The 17,159-nt window shown below is 39.6% G+C and overlaps 1 long non-coding RNA gene across 1 annotated transcript; it reads left to right on the top strand.

The window, feature by feature from the left end:
- Positions 1 to 6,643: 6,643 nt before the first annotated feature.
- Positions 6,644 to 7,739, top strand: LOC120572402. The gene is made up of 6 exons (XR_005641434.1): positions 6,644 to 6,690; positions 6,780 to 6,867; positions 7,017 to 7,130; positions 7,202 to 7,309; positions 7,412 to 7,543; positions 7,651 to 7,739. It is a non-coding gene; the product is annotated as an uncharacterized LOC120572402 (long non-coding RNA).
- The last annotated feature ends 9,420 nt before the right edge of the window (positions 7,740 to 17,159 follow it).

Here is a 17,159-nt window from a genome sequence, read left to right as displayed (position 1 = left end):
AGATTTTGAAAGGAACAATAAAGAAACAATAGGAAGTCATCATTAACAGAAAGATGTACATTTTACATAAATACTGGAACATTATCACAAAATCACATTAGTTCTGGTGACAAGGGAGATAGTAACACTCCAAACATTGTTTCACCATGACATGACATTAGAAGTGGCCCTAAGGACTGGCATAAAGAAATGAAATTAAGTAGTTGTAAAGTCTCTGGTGGTTTCTGCCATTAAAGTCTGTACAAACTATGTCAAATCCAAGATGGCACTGGATTTCTTCATCCTCCACCAGCTGGAGTGCTGCTCAGCAGCTCTGTGCTCAATGCTGCCACTGCTGGCCAGAAGCTGTAATGCAGTCATTTATAACTGATTAAAACAGTGGTGTCATTTACATATCTTCCAGGAAGAAACCACTGTTGCTTATTTTCTGCATGCAGGGTGCAGATGTATGAAGGTAAAGGAGTAAAATGAGTGTGAGGAAATTGGACAGCTTTTGTGTGAAAAGTAGTGCAGCTTTTGATGCTTGTGGTTTTATTGCAGAGAGCTGAAGGCCAGTCTTCCTGTGGCTTTCGCTTTAGCCGATAGTGTTAAAACCACAGTGGAAAATAACGAGGTGGGAGCCCAACACTTGTTGTTGCCCATACTGTATGTGCATGCAAACACAGCCAGGTCAGGAAGCTACCCCTTTGTATTTCTCATACACACATTCACTATGTCAGCATACTGTACAATAGAGACAGTTAAACAATAAAGTCAGTACATCCAAATAGAGACTCAATACAGTGTACCTCCCTGCAGACTCTCCATATAAGGACATCTGACAGAGATCAGTTTCCTTCACTGGCTCCTCCTCCACCAAACCTCAAATATGTTTTATTTTCATCTTCAGATTACGATCAAGGACAATAAAAAGATAATAAAAAAGACAGACTGAGAGATGCATGTGAGAATTGAATCCAAACAGTTGGAAGAAAGTAATATATTTACTTTAATATTTAATTTCTTTCCACAAAATTAGATTAATGCCCTATACTTAATACACTGTGTATTTATACAAATCCAAAGAAAGGATCAGTAAGGATCCTTTAAGCTAATGTTGAATGCAGACTACACAACATGTTGGCATAGAATCCAGGGGTTACTCTAAAACAAGGTAACAGTAAACTGTACAACATGGCTTCAAAGACAGTGAAACTAGGCACCAGTGGTGTGATGACAGTTTTTTTTTTTTTTTTAAAGCAGCATTACTCTTGGTTAGTGAAAACAGCGAGTCATTTGGTGTTTGTGGTCATGGCTGAAGACTTCCTGTGATGGAACTCATACAGAACATGTTAGTCACCCCAGGGCACTGTTTCATGCTATCGCTATTTATTTATGTACTATACTTCCAGTTTGTACAAAGACAGAAGCTGATATGATTTTGTTTCTTTTTATACTTTCATATCCTGGCCTCGTCACTCTAATGTCAGGTGTGCTCCGACCACACTGTGCTGTCTCTTTCTGTCAGACAAGTGATGTGTATTACTCCCTCCTCCCTCCACACACCATTTTAACCGCCCTATAAATAAGTCTGGCAGTCATCTGTGTCCTTTCTGCCTCTTCCTCCATCACACATTAAGCATGCTCTTTTTTTCTCTCAGACAAAATAACAAAGACTAACACTTTGACCCAGAGAGAGACAGAGAGACACAACCAACAGTAAATACAGAGACATTATTCTAAATTTATTTAATGCCAATGACCCCTTCCACACACTAGCCACACACTAAAACACATCAGCAGATTAACATAATAAAGCATCGGTTCCAGTCTGAGCTGCAGTTCCAGATGTTTCCTGAGTCTATCTGGTGGCAGCATACACAACATGTGTCTCCAGCTCTCTCTCTGATGCAGGCCTGCCGCTTCTTTTGGGTTTCAGTTGGAAATTTAGAGCTGCGTAGTTCAGTTCATCTGAGCCCAGATCCTGTAAATCAGAGTATTCAGTCACACACTGAATCACACACACACTGCAGCTGAGTTTGCCAAAACTCTGTGAAATATGTGGATTTGCTGTTCTTTACACATAGAATCGTTAACCATTAATAATTGTTAACCCCAGTTTAGCTAACCATAAACATGATTTTGAATACAATCCCAGCTGTGTTACACATTAAAAAATACAAAAAACTGTTTAATGATTGAAACCGAGGTTGCTCAAACACCATTTACACTTAGGCCACATTGTCAAATATGACAAACGCTCATTAACATAACTCAAACTGCTGCATCTTACAGAGGTTATATTTTAGTTTTAAATTACCATTTTCCAACTAACAGGAAGGCTACGTGTTCTCTCTCATGACAAGATATCTTCTGGTTGAGCATCTTTAAAACCATAACACACAGTTTATATAAGTTAATGCTGGGTTCACCTTGTTTCTTTCTGGCTGCTGGTCTTCATTCACAGCTAAATGGGGAAAAAAAGACAAAAGTTTCATTTGTTAATTATTATTGACCGTATACTTCGCTTTGGATTTATCCATCATGTACATCAAATTATAGATCAACTGTACCTGTCTGAAGTTTCCAGAGGCCCGTTCCAGAAAGCAGGTTTAGTGAAAACTCTGAGTTGGTTAACCCTGAGATGAGGGAAACTCTGGGTTTTCCGTTCCAGAAAGAGAGGTAACTTAACCTCAGAGTCAGTTACTATGGTAACTGAGTCTGTGAACCTAACCTGGTCGGTAGCAGGTTTTCTTCAAGAAACCTCGAGTTTCTCTCAGTCTCATCCCGCTGAGAGGGAGGAGACTGAGAGAAACGGGGAAAAAAACTCGAGTTTCTCTCATTCTCCTCCCTCAGAGGGAGGGGAAACTCATTTCCTCATTCATTCAGTCTGTCTCAGGCGCATTTTAATGCAGTTTGTTATCTGCATGAATAAAAAAACTGATTGGTTTATGTTAGGCAGACTATAAAATGTCTTTTCTCAAACATGTCATGTCCTTTTGTCGACGATCCCGCTGATGAGAAAGCTGTATTAATTCAGAGAGTGTACGTCGGGAGATGATATTGAGTCCCGACTATGTTTTTTCATTTCCACATAACCGATATGAGTGGTATTTTTTATCACAGTCTATTAGATATGTAGATACCTTATCCTTACACTAGTTCAACATCGTGGACAGGCTTTAACATCCCAGCAGATTCTTTGTGTCGCATTACGTTTTTTTGCAAACGGCAGTTTTCTTTATAACAGCAGCGGATCATACTGTAATAGTAACACATATTGCCTCTCTTCCTGTATGCTTCCCCATTCACTTCAATAGGAAAATAGCTTGCCGATAACTGTCCAAAGTACGTTGCAAGGTGGCCGCCGAGTGACTTGCCTAAAATGACTGATTGTACTGGCTATCATGTATGTACTGTACACTAAAACTAATTGAAAGAGCTGGTATGTCTTATTTGTAACAACAACGCAAGCAGGTTAACACGATGACACAAAACATACAATGCAGCAAAGCATACACGTCCTGCAGCAGCAAACAAAGCGCAATATATATGCAAAGCGCAATATATATGCAGTCATTCACTTTTTGTGAACGTACCAGAGTCAAATTTCATTTAAAAGCATAATTAGGACGGAAACTCCACTTTTAAGATTGATCGTATTGTCGTTTTCGGGACAAATGGCCTTTTGAATGGGAGAACTAGAGGCTACTTTTATCGAAACAAAAATCAGTATTATCACTATATCATTATTAATCACACATCAAAATCACTATATGTAAAACACTAAGAAGGCTCGACACAACATGAAACTTTGCACAAAGTCTCACCAGGGGATTTACACATGAACTTGAGCACTGAGAACGTTGTTTGTATTCACAGAGTTAACTAAAAAGAAAAAGTTTTGAACAGGTCGCTGCTTGACTGGCAAGATGGCGACGAGGGGAAAAACAAAAGCGTTTTGAACCTTTTTTGGTCAACCTGATCAAAACCGGAATATAACAAAGCACTACAAGGGAAAGGGCTTACGGTTAGACCCAAACCGTTGCATTACAACCATAACTTCATGAAACTGTAACGTATTTCACTTACTTTTTCGTGAGATCGTTTGGCGAATCTGCTTTTTGTCCCGTGTATCAATGCGTGTATCGTATCAAACGCAAACGGAAGTCCGGAGGACAGGACTTGAATCGGTCACCTGAGAGCAGAGGCACGGTCTTCCCCTACTGGCGGGGGGGTGTAACTGTTGGATTTAAACACTGAACAGAGCCACTTGTTAGAAGTGAAATGAAAGAAGTGAATTGTCTTAGTTGTGAAAATCGATAGATTCTTGTTTGAAGTATTTTCACCTAATACAGTTAAAAAAACGAAATCAAGCACAAAAGTATTGTTTTAGCAAAATTGATATCAGCCTAAAAATAAATATATTATCTTGGTATGTTTATCTGACTTAGATTTTATAAGACCAATCATTTTTGAGTGAATCTAAATCAAGTGACTGCAAACTTTTTATATGCTACTTCAAAAACTTAAATGGAGCTGGTTTAAATAAACATTTCCAAACCGCACTCAGAACAACCCAAAACAACCAAACGGGAACGTTGTGTGGAGGTAACAGTGCAACCACAGGAGAACGTTTCAGTTGGTTGGTTCCCCTAACGTTTAGGGAACGTTCCCTCAGGGTTATAACGTTCCCTAAACGTTACTTTTTGGTTTGGTTCGAACTAACCTTTAGGGAACCAAAAACTAACGTTCCCCAACGTTCCCTAAACGTTCTGTGTTAGTGGGGAAGCCACTGTATGTAGAGCTGTCAGAAAAGTGTGATCGCTCTGAATGTTATGTTCCCTGGACACAAACCAGTGAGAGCCATTAAAAGAAATAAATGATTATACTTATAGTTCTGTTAATGATCATGGTGCTGCAGCCTCAGAATGGGAACAGTATATTTTAGTTTTTCGCCCGCAGGATTGCACCTGAATAAAATTATAGGTGTAGCCTACAATTCCAGTTTTCACCAGTATTTCACCTAATATTATAAGTTAACTGTGATAAATTTGAAATTAATACACTGTTAATGCGTACGCATTGATTCCAGCAGCAATTTTCTCCCACACCAATTCTCTCTCTTTTGCAGCAGCAGCCGCTGTCTTGCTTCTTTAACGAAACACATGTTCAAACTCGCTGTTTGTGCGCATGAGTATTTCCGCCGACCCGTTTGTTTGTGGTTGTTACCATGGTGAATCGTAGTATCATGGCTCCATTCATACTGCCTTATGTGCACGTGCGTAACCCTGAGTGAATCTACTCCGAGTTGATTGAACCAGGAGGTTTAACAAACTGAGTCTAACCCTGATGTCTGAGTTGATTTACCCTGAGATGGGAAACTCTGAGTTTTCGGTTCCAGAACAGCTGATATGAGTTGGTTCAATCAACTCGGAGTATGTTCACTCAGGGTTACGCGCGTGAGTCGTATAAAGATGGCGGTTTCGCGCGTGCATGTGTGACGTCATCACACGCACACGCAAACCTGCCATGCCAACTGATAATATGAGCGTGCGTGATGACGTCGGCCGCCGCGTACGTCGTCCGCGTACGCCATCTAGTGGACGAATATGTTAGTGCATCTAATCGCCGAAGCTGCGCGACGCGTACGGATGTGATGACGTCGCGGTCGAACGTCGGCACCCGAAGCGCCATCTAGTGGCCGAATATGTTAGTGCATCTAGCGGATGTGATGACGTCGATGCCGCGGTCGCGATCGCCTCCCTGCAACAAGGGTCTTGTGGCCTTGAGCTGAAGCGACCTCTCACACCCGCGAATGAGGTCACTCTGTGCTACCTGGGGGGTCTGCACACTTTTTAGCTTTTATGCTAGCTAGCTAGCGCTTACTACCACGTTTTTCCACAATCAATACCAGTGAGTTGTTCTCTTTTTTGTGAGAAAAAAAGAGGATCCTTTTCAGCAGTGCACTGTTTAGCCTTTTGTTTCATGCTAGCTGTCTCTTTTTTAGATGCTTTTTTCTAGCTAGTCTGGTAGCTAGCTAGATAGCTACCACGTTTTTCCTCATCAAAAAAAACCTCTGGGTTTCACTTTTTAATTCTTCTTGGTGAAAGCAACGCAGCTGTTTCGTTTTTCAGCAATACCTACTAGTGGTAAGTAAATAAATTAAAAGCACCTCTTGTGTTTAAGGATGTTCAAAGATATTTAATTCATTCAGTCATTCATGAATTAGCTAAAACTTTTGACCGTGTGTTCGTAATGCGGGCGTGGTTGTACCATATGACGATAGTAAAAAACACGTGTTAGACCAGTGGTTAGCTTGTAAATGTGAGGTCTATTGTTGTGGGTGTTAAATCGTCATAAAGGGGGTGGTTTGTGGTGTTTAAAAACCCCTTGTTTTCAAGGCTGACTGCTCACTTTTTACCTGCAGTTTTAGCTAAGGTGCTAGCTAAAAATTTTCCCTCGTTTTCTCAAGCTTCCTCAACAAAGACCTCTGAAGAAAAGAGGATTCCTTTCTACAGAAATGGCTGCGTTTGGTGAGTAAATAAAAAAAAAAAAAAGCTTATTGTAAGGTGTTTAATTCATTCAGTCATTTGTGACTTAAACATTTTTTTTTTTTTTGTTGTATAATGCAGTTTGCGTCATTAGGTGATTTTACAAAGAGCTGGGACAATGTGGCTGTGTTAGTTGATGAAACACTTATACCACAAGGTAAAAACCTATAAATATATTATACACTACAGCATTAATTGATTTAGTACTGTGTTTTCATTAATTTTTTGTTTTTTGTTTTTAAAAAGAGCTGTGTAGCCCGATCCTACAGACCCCAACACACCAGAACATAAAACAAAAGGTCCTTCTAATAAGGAATAAGAACGTTGGAAACAGGTATTTATGGGGCTATTTATCTCTTTCAGGCTGTAATATTTATTACTATTTAATTTATCACCGTGTTTCTAGTCCTCTAATTATATATATATATATATATATATATATATATATATATATATATATATATATATATATTCTGTGTCTAGACAATCCGTTCCTGAACAAAGGATCCGTAAGGGTGATGGCTACTAAACCTCTCTGTGAAAGCTGCTACCCCTAAAAACGTTCACCATCGTAAGCCTAAGAAGCAATTTATTGAGGTGAAAAACGGTAAAATGCTGTGTTGTATAAAAAAAAAAATCTAATGCATCTAATCTAATGCTTATTACAGCCTGAGCCATACCAGAAAGGCTTCCCGCCCAAAAGACGCAACCATTCCTTTGTTCCGGTCTCATCTTACCCGGCCACTGTATCTTATGATCCTAACACAGTTGCAGAGGTGAGAAACCCTTTTGTATCTAGCAGAATATATTTACATGTGTTATAAAAGCTTTTTAAATAAAATGTATATGTTATTAAAAAGACCTTTCCTTTGTTTTAGCAACTAAAGGCTACGGAAGACTTAGTTTCATTGTATTTGACGCCTGAGGACGATTTCACACAGCCACCCCCATGGAGCAGAAACGGATGTCTACACAAGCCTAAGAAGGGATCTAAGAAGAGATCTATTGAGGTGAATTGAAAAGAAAAACATGAAAATAGAGTGTTGTATTTAAAAAAAAACAAAAAAAACAAAAAGAGATTTTTTTTCTAATCTAATGCTTATTTCATCCTGAGAAGCCATACACGGACGGTTTCCCACCCAAAAGACCGCCCTTCCTTTGTTCCAGACTCCTCCTACACGGCCTCTGATCCTAACACAGCTGCAGAGGTGAGAAACCCTTTGTATCTAACAGAATATATTTACATAGTGTTATAAAAGCTTTTTAAATAAAATGTATATATTGTTAAAAGGCATTTCTTTTGTTTTAGCAAGTAGCAACGACCGAAGACTTAGAGTCCTTGCATTTGTTGTCGTCTAAGTGTGATTTCACACATAGTACACCAAAGCCCTACCACCCCACAGTGACTCCATTGAGAGGGGACAAAGGACACCCCTTTACAAAAGACATCTGATGAGGTGTGTGTTTGTGTGTTGTGTGTGTTGTGTGTGTGTGTGTGTGTGTGTGTGTGTGTGTGTCTTGTATGGCGTGTCTTTATTTAACCAGAAAAATATGTTGTTATACCTCTAGACAATCCATGCCGTAGAAGCCGGAGAAGGGTCGAAGACACAGGACTAACAGCGACAGCTCCTACACCCCCTCAACCAAATCGGCTAGCTACAGCAGAAGGGTCTGAAGACGCGCGGAATAGCAGAGACACCGCTTACAGCCCATCAATCGAGTCAGGCATCTTTGCAGGTGTTCCCTGAATATAATGTAGGTGCATACCTCTTTAACTGTATCTATAGCACAGAGGAAGGATCCGACTATGTCAGCTGTATACCACACACCTCTGTCATACGATTGTCAGATAAAAGTGTAACAGGGGTAATACATCAGTAACCAATCCTGTAAATGTATTAGAGGTTAACGTTCCATTCCTTGATAAGCAAGCAGTGCCTAATTATAATACTTACAACCAGTTTGAACACTGTGGGGCACTAGGAGGTCATGAGCAGGTGACATTGCTTCAGGGTGAAGAGCTTTTTGAGTATTGTGTCAACACTACACCTCAACAACCTGCGTCAGATGGCAATTATAAACAAATACAATCAGAATTAGCCGAATTACGAAAACAAAACTATGCTCTTATGAATAAATTAGATGTCTTGCAAACAGCTAACACACAATTGACTGGTTTGGTCACAGACTTTGGAAACGCTGGGCCAGCCAGGTCAGAGCTAACACGCATTTGGTTGATTTGGTCACAGGTTTTGGCACCACGCTGGCCAATCAGGTCAGCTCTCTCAATACGCTGATTGTACCTATGATAGTATGCCTTAAAAAGACTATGAATATGCACCCACCCAGTAAAAAAACAGGCTATAGTTTGTGTAAAATATATAAAAAAATATTTAAAAATATTTTAAAAAAATGCCACCGCCACCCCAAAAAACAAAAAATCTGAACCCTTAGGTGTGTGGCGATAGTAGTGACGAGGAACTAGAATGGCCATGCGAGGACGATTACACAAGAGCAGTAAGCAATCCTCAGGATTTTGCACGTTTGTGTGCTATACATGCCAAAATATTCGAAGCCTGGGCCCAATCTATACTAGTGCTAGCGCTGAGTGAAAGCAACGAGTGAAAAACACAAGAATCAGATAGTCCGCCGCCCTGAACAGTTGTCACATAATGGTCCTTCAGACGTATATTCCAACAATACACCGTCCAATACAGACGCTACACAATCATCAAATACAGACCCCCAGACATAGATCAGAGAAATAAAGAGACCTGCATGTTTTCCGGTTTTCAGCCGTCAAAACGATCCTGTACAGATGAGCAGACCGGTCCCCAACCGTCCACAAGCGCTTATAGTACCCCTCCATCACCCACAGAAAATCCTCAGGGTGGTGTGCAGTGTGGTCGGGCGTTTCTAAAGTAACATCCGAAATAGCATCCAGACAGATACCCCTTTTTAATGCTGCTGAATTTCGTCAAGATGTAGACCTGCGAGATATTGATTTGACTGATATCGGTAGTGTTCCTGAAAGGGTGTATAGCACCTTAACAGATTTAATAGCGAGGGCTTTGGGCAATGCAACACAGGACAGCGTTTTAAATGTTGAGTTAAGGGGGCCAGCCGTAGATGTCCCTATCCAAACAATGTTGAACTCAAGCGATGGCTATAACAGACACATTTCTGGAGCAAGTCGCACAAGCGATGCAGAGTAACGATAATTCACTGACCGATGACTCTTTAGAATTAATAGTGACAATAGCGCGCAATATGTCGGGAGGGGGTGTCGGGAGACGTCGAAAACTAGGAAGCATTGGTTACGATCAAATATTGTCAGAAAAAGGTAATGCTTTGTATAACTCCAAGAATAACGCTGGTAACGACAATCTCTGCTTTTCTCTCTGCCTGGCACATTATGTAAATAGCAGATGGTCGCATGATGAGAAGATGAATTATGCCAAGCAGCTGCATAGTGATTTGGGTTTTGACTACACACATAAGGTTTCGTTCTCTGATGTTGACAGATTTCAGAAACATTTGAAAATGAAAATTGTGATATTCCATCATGTAGCCGGATGTAAAAAACCCACGATCTTCAAAACGCACGACCAACCAGATGTGAAAACAGCATGGTTGTATTTGCATGACGAACATTATTATCTCATCATAAATAAAACGGCTTTTTTTGGGGCGTCGTACGTTTGCGATGGGTGTTACAAGACCTACCAGAACCCTCTGGGGCACCTTTGTAGTTGGCTTTGTAATGTGTGTTACACTGCTTGTATACCTGACAAGACCATTAAATGCACAGGCTGTGGACGCATATGCAAATCGCAACAGTGTTTTGAAAACCATAAAAACCCGGCGTGAAACACGGGCTTATACCCTGCAATAAAATCAAATGTGCGAGTCCTGTCACGCAACATATGTGTGTGGCGGAAAAATCCACACAGCTGTAAAAACCTAAATGCCTACATTGTAGAGAGCCTTTTAGGGGCTACTCGCACTCTTGCTATATACAACCCGTCGAACGCAAAGAAAGTAGTGATAAGTATATCTTTTACGATTTCGAAACACGTTATCAATGTGAAGCCATGAAGCTAATTTTGTATGCGTTATGGATATGGACGGTCAAAAAACTGCTACGAAACAACAAACTGTGTCGCATCATTAATTAAGAACTACAGACAGGAGAAATACAGAGGCTACACTTTTATAGCACACAATGCATCAGGTTTTGACAGTTATATAGTTTTAGAGTATCTGGTGAGTCAGAAACTTTGTCCAACTATTACTATGGCGCGGTTCTAGGGTGCTTCTGATGATCGATTCTACTTTCAATCAGCGTTGGATCGATTCGTTCAGTTTTATCCCTATGGCTCTATCTAAAACACCGGCAGCCATGGGGTTCTCCGATCTTCTCAAAGGCTTCTTCCCACACGAATTTAACAAGCGAGAGAATGAGAAATTATATTGGTCCATTATCCCGCACCAGCTCTATATGGTTATGATGCTATGAGTGACGCCTCTAAAGAAAACGTTCATGGAGTGGTACGTTACGGTCCGCGACACACCTTTTGACTTTCGAAAAGAGCTGCTCAGCTATTGTGTTAACGATGTAACGGTTTTGATTAAAGCATGCAAAATATACAGAGAGGCCTTCCCACGAAGTGCACAGGCCTAGACCCGTTTGCATCGCTACATTGGCCTCCTCATGTATGGGTGTATTTAAAACGTTGTTTCCTCCCCAAAGATTCTGTTGCTCTGACATACGAAGGGGCCTACCTTAGGCAAAACAAGACATGTTCTGATGTTTCAATACAGTGGCTTGAGTATGTTGCAGACAGAGAGGGCCTTGACATACAGCACGCTCTGAACAGAGGTGAAAAGTCATTTGGTCAGTTCGTGGTAGATGGCTATTGTGAAGACACACACACGTGTTATGAATTTAATGGCTGCTTCTTTCACGGCTGTGATAAGTGCTATGCGTCAGGTGAAATCAATCCTCTCACCAAAAACAAAAGTACCCAACTGTTCAGTCTAAAAGAGATTATCCAATAGGACACCCCCAAATAATACACAAGGATTTTGATGACATAAACAAATACTTTGGCATTGTGAAATGTACAGTAGCACCGCCCAGAGGCCTGTATCACCCTGTGTTGCCCTACCACTGTAACGGTAAACTGATGTTCCCCCTATGTGCGCGGTGGTGCCGTTCAGATGAATCAAACAACACCATGCGCACATAGCGATCAAGAGAGGTTGTTGTCTGGCGTTTGGGTGACGTTTGAATTACAGAAAGCCATAGAGAAAGGGTATAAGATTGTTTCCATTGCTGAAGTTTGGCATTTCCCAGAAAAAACTGATCAGCTTTTTAAAGCCTATGTTAAAACATTTCTTAAACGTAAGCAAAAGCTTCCAGGATACCCTGGGCATATCAAAACGGAAGACGAAAAACAAAAGTACATAGATGACTATTATGCACACGAAGGCATTCGTCTTGATCCGACCAAGATATGTTTTAACAAAGCTGTCGGGCATACAAATAAATTGCTTCTGAATAGTCTTTGGGGCAAATTTGCCATGCGTAGCAACATGACTACTGCTGAGCTCATAACCGAACCATCCCGCTTCACACAGCTCATGTTCAGCGACACTTTTGATGTTCGCCAGTTCTCATTCATCTCACCAGAAGTAGCGATTGTCCAATGGCGATACACAGAGGGGGTCGCATCCAGAGTAAAAGATGTGAATGTTTTTATAGGGGCCATGACCACAGCCTATGCTCGCATGGAGCTATATGATTTGTTGGATAAACTGCAGGAACGTATTTTATATGTTGACACTGACAGCATTCTGTTCACAAGCAGAGACGGCGAGTGGATCCCACCTCTAGGTCCTTACCTTGGCGATTTAACGGATGAACTAAATAGCGCCCAAGTCTGTGGGGCTCCTACCGAAGATTATATAACTGAGTTTGTTTCCGGGGGTCCTAAATGCTATGCTTATATGACCGCTCAAGGAAATACACAGGTTAAATGCAAGGGTGTAACCCTCAAATGCCAAAGTGGTTACACATGAATCGTTAATTGGTCTTGTTCAATCCTTTGTGACCAAGCAGCAGCAGCCTCCTAACCATCTGACCACAACGGCCTTCACAATAACACGCGACAAAAAACTTCCATCTCAAAAACGACACACTCACCAGGAAAGTACAGGTCGTTTACAATAAACGACGCGTGCTCCAAGACTATACAACCGTACCTTATGGCTACTAGGGATGTTTCAGGATTTGATGGTAGGCTTCAACACCCTTTCAGCCTTGTTATCAGTGGTCCCTCTAATTGTGGAAAAACATACTTTGTCAAAGACATTATTGAAAACATGTCGTGCGTTATTTCACAAAAAATCGATAACATTGTATACATCTATTCATGCTGGCAACCAATATACGATCAATTGCTTAAAACGGTGAATATAAACTTTGTACAAGGTCTCCCGGAATCGTTCTGCGACGAAACACTCTTGCCTACTACTAAGAATAATTTGCTCATTATAGACGATTTAATGAATCAAGCCAGTGATAATCTGGAAGTTCAAAAAGTTTTCACCCAGTATGTCCATCATAGACGTCTTAGTTGTATATATCTAGTGCAGAATCTGTTTATTCAAGGTAAAGCTAGTCGTACAATCAGTTTGAATACAAACTATATGATTATTTTCAAAATGCTAGAGATCAACATCAGATAAGCTTACTTGCCGAAATGTTCCCCTGGTAATAGTAAATATTTTTTAGAGGCTTTTAACGACCAGCCTAGTTACACCTTTGGCTATCTATTGATAGATTATAAAACCACAACCCCCGATATTTTAAGACTCAGAACCGCTCTTGATATCCCCACAGCAGGTTGTATACGTTCCTAGAAAAAAAGTTGTAATAATGTCAAACCGAATGGAGAGGAATGTTACATTGTTAGACATGCTACATAAGGCATCACCCTCGAGGCCGAGGGGTCATTGTGCGTAGCAACGCTAGTCCAGACTTTATTAATGCCCTTTGTGAAATAGCTTTGAATGTCTTACAAGGTCACATACCGTTGTCTAATATTCAGTACAAGCTGTTAAAGAAAAGAAGAAAGTTATTAGACTGATAGCTGATAAAAAAAGTTAAACATAAAAAAAAAAGACAATCAATCAAACAGGAGGGTTTCTACTGCCTCTACTGGGGGCTGCTATCCCATTCATAGCAAGTCTTATCAACAGGAGTTGAGATGGAACACACTCAGAAAATGTTTTTGGTTCCACAAAATCAATTAGCAGCATTACAGCATCCTCAAACATCGGACTCCTCAAATGTATCTCTGCGACAGTCTGTACAAAGTGAATTGGACCGAGCCATGAGTGATATATTGAAACAGCAGGACATTGATGTATATGAAAAAGCTAAAAGATATTCAAGTATTCTACAGAGGTACCTGGTCATGATAAAACAGGGTGAACGCGAAGCGATGTGATTACATTATCAATGCCTGAAGTTGATTCAAAGGATTCAAAAGATGAAGAAGAAAATATGTTAAAAACAGAAGTGTTGAAACATATGCCTATAAGAAACAAAAGAAATGCGGAATACATATTGGCTTCATTATCCCGACACAATGACCAGATATCTTGGACAGATCAAGGGGAAATAGTTGTTGGAAATAAGAATGTGCCAGGTAGTCATCTGTATGATCTGCTGAAAAGTGTCACAGCCCATAATAATGTTGCAGACCGCTCTAGACCAAAAGGGTGGAACATATATTTTTAAAAAACGTTCGCTAGCTTAAATGTGCCAATATCCGTAATCCCAAACACAAGGGTATGCGCGTTCTATTGAGGCTTTTAAAACAGATACATCATCTGAAGTAATACACAAACGCCTATGATGGCTTTACAATCCCGCGGCGCCTCCTAGAGCATTAAGAATGGCCCCTGTATTTAATACACAAACGGCATCTGATTCTCGCCAACTAGATTACTCCTAGAACCTTTAGTATTACACCATCCATTACTAAGACTCGATTGGGCTAGTTTTAATCTTTTCTATTATTACACTAACCTTTAAAATTTTTATATTTATTTTTAAATATTTTTTTTTTTTTTTTTATTAATAATTTTTTTTTTTTTTTTTAAATCTATTTTTATTATTATTTTTCTATTGAGATGTGTTTTTCTATTGAGGTGTGTTTTCTTTATTCAACTATGTGAAAAGTCAGTGTTGAATGTAAACTGGTGACATTAAATGAATGTGTTTTTACATAAATGTCTTTTTATTTTTAAATCTGTTTTTATTATTATTTTTTTCTATTCAGGTGTTTTCTTTATTCAACTATGTGAAAATGCTGTGTTGTATGTTAACTTGTGACATACATTTTATATTTTTATTACAATTTTTTTTTCCATTGAGTGGGTAATTTCTTCAAGCATATGAAAATGCTGTGTTGTATGTAAACCTGTGACATTAAATGAATGTTTTTACATTAATTTTATCTATTGAATGCATTTTTCCTGTATAATTTGTTTTTAAAAATAAAAAGGAATGCAAAAATTGAGACATTGTAAGACATGTATATTCCACATTCTTTTAAAAAAAAAAAAACATGATTACACCATTTTACACATTTTTTTTTACCTATAGGGGCGTCATGAACATTGTACACATTTAAATTTCTGATCATGACACACATCTGGATGTATTCTGTTAACAAAATGACTAACCATTGTATCGTTGCATACAAGATTGGCACCATACATGCTCAATACTTTTGTATAAGGAATCTTTTTCTGAATGTGACATAAAAAAGAAAACACAGTGCTGTCCACATGTTGTAGGAATAATTATTTTGAACTTGTTTTGCTGAATGGCACATCTCCACACTGTTTTTAAGAGGAAATTGCTAATTTCCTGAGGAAAAAGGTAGGTGGATGTCCAAAGCTATCAAAGAACAAACCATGCTTGTTCCTCTGTAATGTAAATACCTAGCCAGTGTTCACCGGGCATATTACTGGGTTGTGTATTTACAACTAACATAGCGGTAATTTACAAACTACGGTTTTGGAGATGATCACATGGCATTACTCTAAGAAATTTGTGTCTCTATTCATTCTTCATCCACCGCTCCGGGTTCCAAATTAAAACAAAATGGCGTATAACCAGACCCAAAATCAGATCGTGTTATGGCTAGTGACCGGTCTTTTAAATGGCGTCCTGTTGATTCAATCAGTTGATAATATTCCATTACATATTGTCCTCTTTGAAAAAGGGCTGAAAAGGATGGGCTGGGTGAGGCTGTCCATCTGCATAAAGGCTAATAAATTCTGTATTATAGTTTCCAAAATTAAAAGGGGCCGTTACGGGCAATACGATCCTGTGTATGCTTCATTATCTAGAAAGCTATGACTACAAATTTAGGAATCTGTCCTATGAACAGGTTTTCTTGGTTGCAAACACGTGTGCCTGTAGGTATTGAGAAGGTTTTTAGAGATACTGTCAATAGCTATATTTTGCATTGAGTATGCTGTAGGGCACGATTATGAGCTAGCCTAACAGTTGGTGCAACTGTTATTTTTCTTGACAAATAGACTAGCAGACATTATTTTCACAGCGAATTGGACATTCCCAGGGGTCATTTGTACAAAAGTCGTCTTTTGAACGGATGAATTTCAAAGACATGTCAACACCATTTTAGCAATAGTTTTTCTTGAAAAACAAATCTGCATGTACTGGTGCTATTAATTCCACAATATGGCTTTCGGATGTGTATTCACCCCTTTGTGGCCAACCCCCCATTATCGCCTGTGATAGATATGCCATCCATTTTGCCAGCTGTGTCCTTACAAAAATAGCCTCTGTGCTAAATGCGTAACCAACGTGTCCTCTCCATAATTCAGAAGACATTCTATAAGGGCTCTATAAGGATACAATGTATTTGAAGACTGTGTGATCAGTCTATCACCAACATTATATCTACTTGTGAAAAAGACTGCATCCAGGATAGTTTATAAAACCTACATCAGCTCAAGTACGCTAGCCAACAATGTGCCATCAGGGTTTTGTAATCGCCTACACGCGTGTATACAAGTATGAATCGTTAAGGTCTAGATAATCTTCTCCGCTAACGAAATGAAAATTCAATAGGACCGCCGATCCGTTAGAGGTGACATTGGGGATTTCTACAAATGTTGATTTTTGAGTAGATGTTTGTGGGTAATGCGGTACTGTAAACAGATCAATTCTGTCTTCACACACTCTTCCGGACTGATTATGAATAAACGCATGATTGATTCTGTAAAATTAAAATATGTCTTTGTCAGGGGACCGAGAGCCGGTTGGAGCTCTCACCTGCTGACAGATGCCTTCTTTGACGTGATCCTTCGTTTTTGGTGGCGTTTTTTATGCTTTTTTGTTCATTAGTCGGTTCGCCCCACATCCTGGTGGGGCTGTTTTAATGCTTTCGCGTCTGTACACCATAAGCCCATTTTCCTGTTGTCTGGATGCCACGGCATTCCTGACATTATCATAACATCACCAATAAAACCACTTGCTGCTGTTTTCAGATGAGGTTTGGCTATATTAAGCCTTTT

This window comes from Perca fluviatilis, chromosome 14 (genome assembly GCF_010015445.1).
Source record: "Perca fluviatilis chromosome 14, GENO_Pfluv_1.0, whole genome shotgun sequence".
NCBI lineage: Eukaryota > Metazoa > Chordata > Actinopteri > Perciformes > Percidae > Perca > Perca fluviatilis.
Note: the sequence above shows the minus strand (reverse complement) of the source record. Positions and strands in the feature narration are given on the sequence as shown.